Raw genomic sequence first — 9,980 nt, 5'->3', positions numbered from 1 at the left:
GGGGGTTGCTTGACATATACCAACTCATTAATGGGACCATTAAGAAAAGCACTCTTCACATCCATTTGTTGTAACTTAAAGTTATGATGATAAGCATATGCAATCAACATGCAAATGGATTCAAGACGAGCAACGGGGGCAAAGGTTTCACCGTAGTCGATACCCTCGACTTGGGAGTAGCCTTGTGCTACCAAACGGGGCTTGTTGCGAATGATAATCCCATGAGCATATTGCTTGTTCTTAAATATCCACTTGGTTCCAATGACATTGTGGTTCCCCGTTGGCCTTGGCACCAATCTCCACACCTTGTTGCGCTCGAAGTTGTTGAGTTCTTCATGCATGGCATTGACCCAATCCGGATCTTCGAGCGCCTCATAGACCTTTCGGGGTTCAATACAAGAGACAAACGCGTGATGTTCACAATAGTTTGCTAATTGTCTACGAGTGCTTACCCCCTTTCTTAAGCTTCTAAGCACATTTGTCATGAGATGATCCTTAGTGGAGTGCCTGGAAGCAATCTTGGCGGCACGACGCTCCAATTCCTCCTCGGGGGTGAGACAAGGAAGTGGTCACTTGATCATCTTGAGCGCCGTCTTAAGCTTGTTCTTGATCTCGAAGAAGCTCTTGATCTTTAACTTGCTCGGAGGATATAACTTGACCTTGGGCATCACTTGATGTTACAACATCATCTTGAGATTGACCTTGCCCTTGGTCTTGTTCTTGAGGTTGAGGGCCTTCACTTTGTTCTTCGGAAGCATGTGGGCCTTGGGCCGGTGATGGCTCCAAATGAGTGGAGCATTGTCCTTCTCCTTCGGCCACAAGGGGTTCCTCAATGGGAAGGATAAAACCAACACCCATTATTCTTATGGCTTGGGGAGGAATTTCATCACCTACATCACAAGTGCCACTTTGCTCCACTTGGGAGCCGTTATTCTCATCAAACTCCACGTTACATGTCTCCTCAATAAGTCCCATGGACTTACTGAGGACACGGTAAGCATGGGAGTTTGTAGCATAACCAACAAATATGCCCTCATGAGCTCTAGCCTCAAATTTAGACAAATGAACACCTTTCTTGAGAATAAAACACTTACACCCGAACACCCGGAAGTACTTGAGGTTGGGCTTGTTCCTAGTGAGTATCTCATATGGAGTCTTGTTCAAGCCTTTGCGGAGGTAGAGCCGATTTGATGCATGACACGCGGTGTTGATGGCTTCAGCCCAAAAGTTGTATGGAGACTTGAACTCCGCCATCATGGTCCTTGCCGCATCCACCAACGTCCGGTTCTTCCTCTCCGCTACACCATTTTGTTGAGGGGTGTATGGTGTGGAATATTGTTGCTTGATCCCCTCATCACTAAGAAACTCATCCAAGGTGTAGTTCTTGAACTCGGTGCCGTTGTCACTTCTTATTGTCAAGATCTTTGCATTGTGTTGACGTTGAGCCTCATTTGTAAAGTCGATGACAGTTTGTTGGGTCTCACTCTTCCTCTTGAAGAAATATACCCAAGTGTATCTTGAATAATCATCCACAATCACCAAGCAATACTTCCTACCCCCAAGACTATCAAAAGATGGAGGCCCAAAGAGATCCATGTGAAGGAGCTCCAAAGGCCTCTTCGAGAAAATGATAGTAGTGGGAGGGTGAGCCTTTTCATGTAGCTTACCTTCGATACAAGCACTGCAAGCACGATCTTTGGCAAAACTAACATTTGTTAGTCCACGGTCACGGTCCCCCTTGAGAAGACTTTGAAAAGATCTCATATTGACATGGGCTAGACGGCGATGCCAAAGCCATCCTACGTCAATTTTAGCCATTAGGCATGTCGCGGTCTTAGTGAGTCGCTCCGAAAAGTTGATCACATAGAGACCATTTTCGACATGCCCAACAAAGGCTACTTTAAGATTCTTGCTCCACAAGAGGGCCACGTATCAACATTAAAAAAGGTGGCAAAACCCATGAGTGCTAGTTGACGAACGGAAAGTAAATTGTATGCAAGGGACTCAACAAGCATGACCTTCTCGATCATAAGATCATGAGAAATGACAACCTTGCCGAGTCCCAATACCTTAGAGGACGAGGCGTCACCCCAGTCGACGTTGGTGGGAATGGATGGAATCTTTTGCACGTCCACCACCAAGTCCTTGCTTCCGGTCATATGATTAGTAGCTCCACAATCGAGCAACCATGAACCCCCACCGGAAGCAAACACCTACAAGAGATCAATGCTTGGTTTTAGGTACCCATTTTGTAATGGGTCCTTTGATGTTAGTAACAAGGGTCTTAGGAACCCAAATAGACCATTCAATGTACTCATAAGGAGAACCAACAAATTTGGCATAAACATGCCCATCTCTAGCATGGCACACCACATAAGAAGGGTTAAAGTTGCCGGCTTTGTTGGGAAGGGAAGTGTTGCCCTTCTTGGCATCACTACCCCTCATGGTGGTCTTCTCCTTCTCCTTAGTAGCACCCTCTCCCTCCTTCACAAAGGTTTTCTTGAGAGGAGGAGGTCGTTTGGCCTTGTCATTCTTCTTCTTGTTCTTGGACTTGGGCACGTACCCAATCCCTTCCTTGGCCACAACTCCCTTTTGGTTGGTCAAAAGGTCATTGAGGTTCTTCTCGCCATGTATGCAAGACACAATACCTTTCTCAAGTTGCACCTTTAACTTAGCGTTCTCCTCAACAAGATGCACATGCTCACAACATGGGTTAGTAGCATTTGCATTATCAATTAACATCATACGAGGAAAAGTGGCTTTCTCCTTGGTTAGCTTTACTTGAAGTTGATCATGAGACTCTTTGAGGATAGGATGAGCACCCTTTAAGACCTTGTGAGCCTTTTCAAGTAGGTAAAACTCCTCTTTGAGTCTAGCAAGATCAACCCAAGCTTGGCCTTCTCGGAGTTTAGCACACGAGAAACAACAAGAGCATGAGCTGAATCTTTCTTTAACTTAGCGCGATCAACATTGTGTGACTCCTCAAGAGCCAAACGAAGACCACACTCTTCCTCAAGAGCACTGGAAAGATCCGGAATCTCATCGGCATAGTCATGACTATGCCCCTCCATCTTGGAGATAGTATCTTCGTGAGCCTCGATCATGTCATTGGCTTCACCAAGTTGTTCCAAGAGAGCAACGAAATGCTTCTTGGATTTACCCTTGAGTTTACCCATAAAGGACTCAAACTCATTTTCCTCCACACTAGATCCCTCATATTCATTAATGCAATCCGTCAAGGAGGGATTATTAATGATGGTAGTTTTGATGTTGGGGGTTACCTTGTTGGTGGTTTTAGCCATGAGGCACTTGGCGGTGATGCTCTCATTTGGTGAGCCGAAGAGAGACACTCGTGGAGTTGTTGCAATGGCAACGGAGGCCATGGCAACTGACTCACCATCTTCATCATCATCATCATCATCATCCTCATAGTACTCTTCTTGAACCACCAACGCCTTGTGAGGGGTCTTTTGGTGAAGTTGCTCTTGTTTGGGAAAGACTTGGCTTTGTCCTTTCGGATGAGCTTGCCACCATTGTCTTCCCTCTTCTCATACGGGCACTCCGCAACAAAATGGCTCACATTGCCACAATTATAGCAAGTCCTCACACGTTGCTTGTTCTTCGTGCCACTTGAGATGTTCTTGTTGAAGTTTGGCCTTGAGTTTTTCTTGCTCCAAAATTGCCTTGAAGCAAGTGCCATGTGTTCATGATAGGCATACTTTGTATCTTCGGGGTTGCTTTCCTCTTCTTCCTCTTCTTCTTTTTCTTCAACACAAACCTTGGCCTTCAATGCAAGGTTGGGCTTCTTTGCCCTTTGAGATCGAAGCACCGCATTGTCCACGGTCTTGTCCAAGATGCTCATAGCCACAAACTCATCCAACACTTCACTTGAGGACAAGGTGTGGAAGTCCGGCCTTTGACGAATGACGGAGGACATAGCCTTGTGGCAAGGCATCATTGCCTTGAGGAATTTGCGCTTGATCCAATTGTCATCCGTGTCCTTGCTCCCATGATCTCGGATTGAAACCACGAGTTTGGTTACTCTTCAATAAAGCTCACGAGGTTCTTCATCTTCCGTCATAGCAAACTCATCAGCTTCATCTTGCACCATTTCATAGTTGGAGTGTTGAATGCTTGCGCTTCCCCAGTAGAGAGAAACAACTTGGTGCCATGCATCTTTGGCTATGGCATAGGGTCGGAGGTGAGGAAGATCTTCGGGTGGAATTGCATCTTGGATGATGAAGAGAGCATTCTCATTGAATTGATTATCCGCGACTTCTCTTGGAGTGAAGTTGCTTCGGTCATGTGGATAGAAACCTTCTTCAATGATTCTCCAAAGATTAGTATTCACATGATTTAAATGATGCTTAAACCGATAGACCCAAGAACCAAAGTCCTCATTTTTCAAAATCTTAGGGGGAGGACCGGCGTGATTCAAATGAGTGGAAGGAATCGGTCCACCATAAACAAGTGGAGGTTCCACATGAGAAAAGATGCCGGTGCCATTTTTACCACTAGAGGAGGTAGCCTTTTCACTAGTATCTTCCCCCTTGTCGGAGTTAGCATCCGTCACCTTGTTAGTGGGATCACCCACTTTCAACGGTGTGGTGGATAATTTAAGCCCTTCAATGAATTTAGTAAACATGCTTTTAACCTCGGTCATCATGGAGGTTCTCAATGTCTCCAAGGCTACATTGAATTCCTCACGAGAGACCGAGGTTCCCCCATCGCCCGTAGACGAGATCGGATTCACACCGGAGTGCTCCTCCACACCGTCTACGGTGTCAATTATACTCTTCGGATGGCAAAGTCCTTAGTAAAGAGACGAGGCTCTGATACCAATTGAAAGGATCGATATGGTTGACTAGAGGGGGTGAATAGGCAACTAACAATTTTTAACTTTTCTTTACCAAATTAAACTTTGCATCAAGGTAGGTTGTCTAGACATGCAACTAAGTGAGCAACCTATATGATGCAACAACAACAAGCACACAAGCAAGCAAGGAAAATAACACAAATAAGCTTGCACAAGTAAAGGTACGAGATAACCAAGAGTGGAGCCGGTGGAGACGAGGATGTGTTACCGAAGTTCCTTCCTTTTGAGGGAAAGTACGTCTCCGTTGGAGCGGTGTGGAGGCACAATGCTCCCGAAGAAGCCACTAGGGCCGTCGTATTCTCCTCACACCCTCACACAATGCGAGATGTCATGATTCCACTATTGGTGCCCTTGGAGGCAGCGACCGGACCTTTTACAAACAAGGTTGAGGCAATCTCCACAACTTAATCGGAGGCTCCGAACAACACCACGAAGCTTCACCACAACGGAATATGACTCCACGGTGGCCCCAACTATCTAGGGTGCTCAAACACCTAAGAGTAACAAGATCCACAAGGGAATGGTGGGGGGAATTGAATTTCTCTTGGTGAAAGTGTAGATCAAGGCCTTCTCAACCAATCCCTAGAAAATCAACAAGTTTGGTTGACTAGGGAGAGAGATCGGGTGGAAATGGAGTTTGGAGCAACAATAGAGCTTAGGGTTGGAAGAGGTGGTCAACTCGGAGAAGAAGATACCCCTTGTATAGTGGAGAGAGAAATCTAACCGTTATCCACTTAACCAGCCCGCGACAAGCGGTACTACCGCGCCTGCCAAGTGGTACTACCGCAAGGCCTCATGGTACTACCGCACACCCTTGCGGTACTACTGCAAGGCAGTGTTGGACCAGTCCTGGGAAGGCCGTGGACAAATAAACGTCCGTGGCTAGTTCCGCTGGATACCAAATAGTGCAAAAGTCCGACACGGTACTTCCGCTGAAGGCAAGTGGTAGTACCGCGCGGGGAGCGGATGTAAAAAATTACATCCGCTCCTACTTCCGCTACTGGTGATGTGCCGGACCAGGGCTCATGGCACTACAGCTCCCAAGGAGCGGTACTATCGTGACCACCTGCGGTACTACCGTAAAGGCATGCGGTACTACTGCTACGAAGAGCAGTACTACCGCAAGCCTCAAAACAACAACAGATAGGAAAACTACTTTTTGCACAAATAAGAAGAAACGAAGGATGCTCCAAAGTGCTAAAGGAAAGGCGGTGCAAAGAGGAGTAAACATGTACGTGACGATTCCACCCAAACCTTTCCAAAGCGGACCCCTTATTAATAGTATGACTTTCCTACGACTCAAATCCACCAAAAAATGAACGTAGAAAAACACCGTCTTCCATAATCTTCGAGGGGATCCCAATCGTCTTGTGCCTAGTCATGAAATATCTGAAAAACTCGAGACACACGATAGTCCGCAAATGCATTGTCATCAATCACCAAAACACCTTGGGAATAAATATGCCCTTATAGCCGGGTGTAGGGTTATGAGAGGGAGACCTGTTGAAGGAGATGGGTATGTAGGTATTCATTTATCTTTTCTTTTGGAGAAACATACCGATTCAGGTGGGAGCGGCTGAACCATTTTCTTTGGCAGTGGCATTCTGTTGTAATATGGGTGAACTCCATATTTTCTTTTTAGTGGAACTGGGCCGACATCGCTTTTGTTTTTTGCACCGCATTCGGGCTCACCTTAAAGGATCCAGCTTTTCTTTCCCTCAAAAAAGAGAGAAAGAATCTAGCTTCTTGGAGCCCAACCATTCAACCGTGGAGTTCATGAAGTCAGAAGCTCGAAAGGATTCAAACAGACCCTTAGTCATTCCTGATCGATGAAACCGACAAGGAATCACGTATGAATCTCGAAACTCTGCATTCCGAACAGAGCTTAGGAATGAACGACAGGTGCCTCCGTCTCATCTTAAACTAACCAGCAACCGACACTCTCGATCTAAAACAAGAGGAAAAACTAGTAGCCGACGCCGATTGGTCAGAGTTCATATGCCTTGGATGTGGTCCATCATGGACACCAGGCAATGAACCGTCCATCCAAGGTTCGATGACGGGATCCGTTGGTGCAAGATTTGCCAGAGCGCTGTTAATTAATTCAGGAGGAGCAGAAGTATATACAAAATTGGAGATTAATTGGCGTTTACTTTGATTAATCTCCAAGCTTCTGTTGACCAAACGCGCACCGCGCATCCCTTCTCCTGAAGCAGGAGCAGTACAGCCCAACTGTACAACCGACGCTCGAAATTTTTTTCTTCCCCTCTCTCTTGTCTTGCATGTCGAGGATGCAAATTTCTTCCTTGGGGCCAGTACAGCAATGGCTAAACAAGCAAGCACGTAATTAATGTGCGCGCTAGTACTAAAATTCCCACTGTCCAGCGTCAAGTGGCAAGCAACATTGCTCGAATCAATGATATTTAGCTCATGCCTTAACTCGCGAAATCTTGCTTCATCCAAGGGCTTCGTGAAGATGTCTGCAAGGTTATCAAGAGTGTTGACATAGTTTAGCTCGATCTCTCCTTGCCTAATATGATGCCGGATGAAATGATACCGGATCTCAATATGCTTCATCTTGAAGTGTTGCACCGCGTTGAGAGAAATCTTGATTGCACTTTCATTGTCACACCAAAGAGGCACTTTGTCACAAATGGCACCGTAATCCTTTAAAGTTTGCCTCATCCATAAGAGTTGTGCACAACAACTACCGGCCGCCACATACTCCGCTTCGGTGGACGAAAGAGACACACAACTTTGCTTCTTGGAAGACCAACTCACCAAAGAGCACCCGAGAAATTGGCACCCTCCGGAAGTGGACTTCCTATCCACTTTGTCTCCCGCCCAATCCGAGTCCGAATAACCTACAAGCTTGAAGTTTGCTCCTCTTGGGTAACATAGGCCAAAGTTTGGGGTATGAGCCAAATATCGAAAGATTCACTTGACCGCCATGAAGTGACTTTCCTTAGGTGCGGCTTGAAACCGTGCACAAATTCCCACACTCAACATGATATCCGGTCTAGATGCACAAAGGTAAAGCAAAGAGCCAATCATGGAGCGATATACCTTTTGATCCACCGCTTTACCATTGGGATCTATGTCAAGTTGGCATTTGACAGGCATAGGAGTGGACGCCAGCTTGACATCACTTAGCTTGAATCTCTTGAGCAAGTCTTGAGTGTATTTGGCTTGGTTGATGAAGGTTCCTTCCCTTCTTTGTTTCACTTCGAACCCGAAAAAGAACTTCAACTCTCCCATGGAAGACATCTCGAACTTTGAGGTCATGAGAGCGGCAAATTCCTCATTGAAAGCTTTGTCAGTGGAACCAAAGATAATATCATCAACATCTAATTGGCACACAAACAACTCCCCTTTGACCTTCTTAGTAAAAAGAGTGGGGTCAATTAACCCAACTTCAAAACCACGGTCTTGTAACAACTCTGTAAGGTGGTCATATGATAACCCACAAGTATAGGGGATCGCAACAGTTTTCGAGGGTAGAGTATTCAACCCAAATTTATTGATTCGACATAAGGGGAGCCAAAGAATATTCTCAAGTATTAGCAGCTGAGTTGTCAATTCAACCACACCTGGAAACTTAATATCTGCAGCATAGTGTTTAGTAGCAAAGTAATATGATAGTAGTGATAACGGTAGCAAAAGGTAACAGTAGTAAAATTAATGTTTTTGGTATTTTGTAATGACGATAGCAATAGCTATGGGAAAGTAAATAAGCGAAGAACAATATATGGAAAGCTCGTAGGCAATGGATCGGTGATGGAGAATTATGCCGGATGCGGTTCATCATGTAACAGTCATAATCTAGGGTGACACAGAACTAGCTCCAGTTCATTGATATAATGTAGGCATGTATTCCGAACATAGTCATAGGTGCTTATGGAAAAGAACTTGCATGACATCTTTTGTCCTACCCTCCCGTGGCAGCGGGGTCCTTACGGAAACTAAGGGAAATTAAGGCCTCCTTTTAATAGAGAACCGGAACAAAGCATTAACACATGGTGAATACATGAACTCCTCAAACTACGGTCATCACCGGTAAGTATCCCGATTATTGTCACTTCGGGGTTAACGGATCATAACACATAATAGGCGACTATAGACTTGCAAGATAGGATCAAGAACACCAATAAATTGATGAAAACATAATAGGTTCAGATCTGAAATCATGGCACTCGGGCCCTAGTGACAAGCATTAAGCATAGCAAAGTCATAGCAACATCAATCTCAGAACATAGTGGACACTAGGGATCAAACCCTAACAAAACTAACTCGATTACATGATAGATCCCATCCAACCCATCACCGTCCAGCAAAGCCTACGATGGAATTACTCATGCACGGCGGTGAGCATCATGAAATTGGCGATGGAGGATGGTTGATGATGACGATGGCGACGAATTCCCCTCTCCGGAGCCTCGAACAGACTCCAGGTCAGCCCTCCCGAGAGGTTTTAGGGCTTGGCGGCAGCTCCGTATCGTAAAACGCGATGATTTATTCTCTTTGATTTTTTCTCATCGAAACTCAATATATGGAGGTGGAGTTGGAGTCGGAGAGGCAACAGGGGGCCCACGAGGTAGGGGGTAGGGGGGCAAGCGCGCCCCCACCCTCGTGGCAAGGTGGTGGGCCCCCTGGCCTTCATCTTTGGCAGGTATTTTTCTTATTTTCTGAAAAGTGTCTCCGTGAAGTTTCAGGTCATTCCGAGAACATTTGCTCCTGCACATAAATAACACCATGGTAATTCTGCTGAAAACAGCATCAGTCCGGGTTAGTTCCATTCAAATCATGCAAGTTAGAGTCCAAAACAAGGGCAAAAGTGTTTGGAAAAGTAGATATGTTGGAGACATATCAACTCCCCCAAGCTTAAACCTTTGCTTGTCCTCAAGCAATTCAGTTGACAAACAGAAAGTGATAAAGAAAAACTTTTACAAACTCTGTTTGCTCTTGTTGTTGTAAATATGTAAAGCCAGCATTCAAGTTTTCAGCAAAGATTATAACTAACCACATTCACAATAACGCATAGGTCTCAAGTTACTCATATCAATAGCATAATCAACTAGCGAGCCATAATAATGAAACTCGGATG

Source organism: Triticum dicoccoides, chromosome 4A, assembly GCF_002162155.2.
Source record: "Triticum dicoccoides isolate Atlit2015 ecotype Zavitan chromosome 4A, WEW_v2.0, whole genome shotgun sequence".
Classification (NCBI taxonomy): domain Eukaryota; kingdom Viridiplantae; phylum Streptophyta; class Magnoliopsida; order Poales; family Poaceae; genus Triticum; species Triticum dicoccoides.
This window is presented reverse-complemented; position numbering follows the sequence as displayed.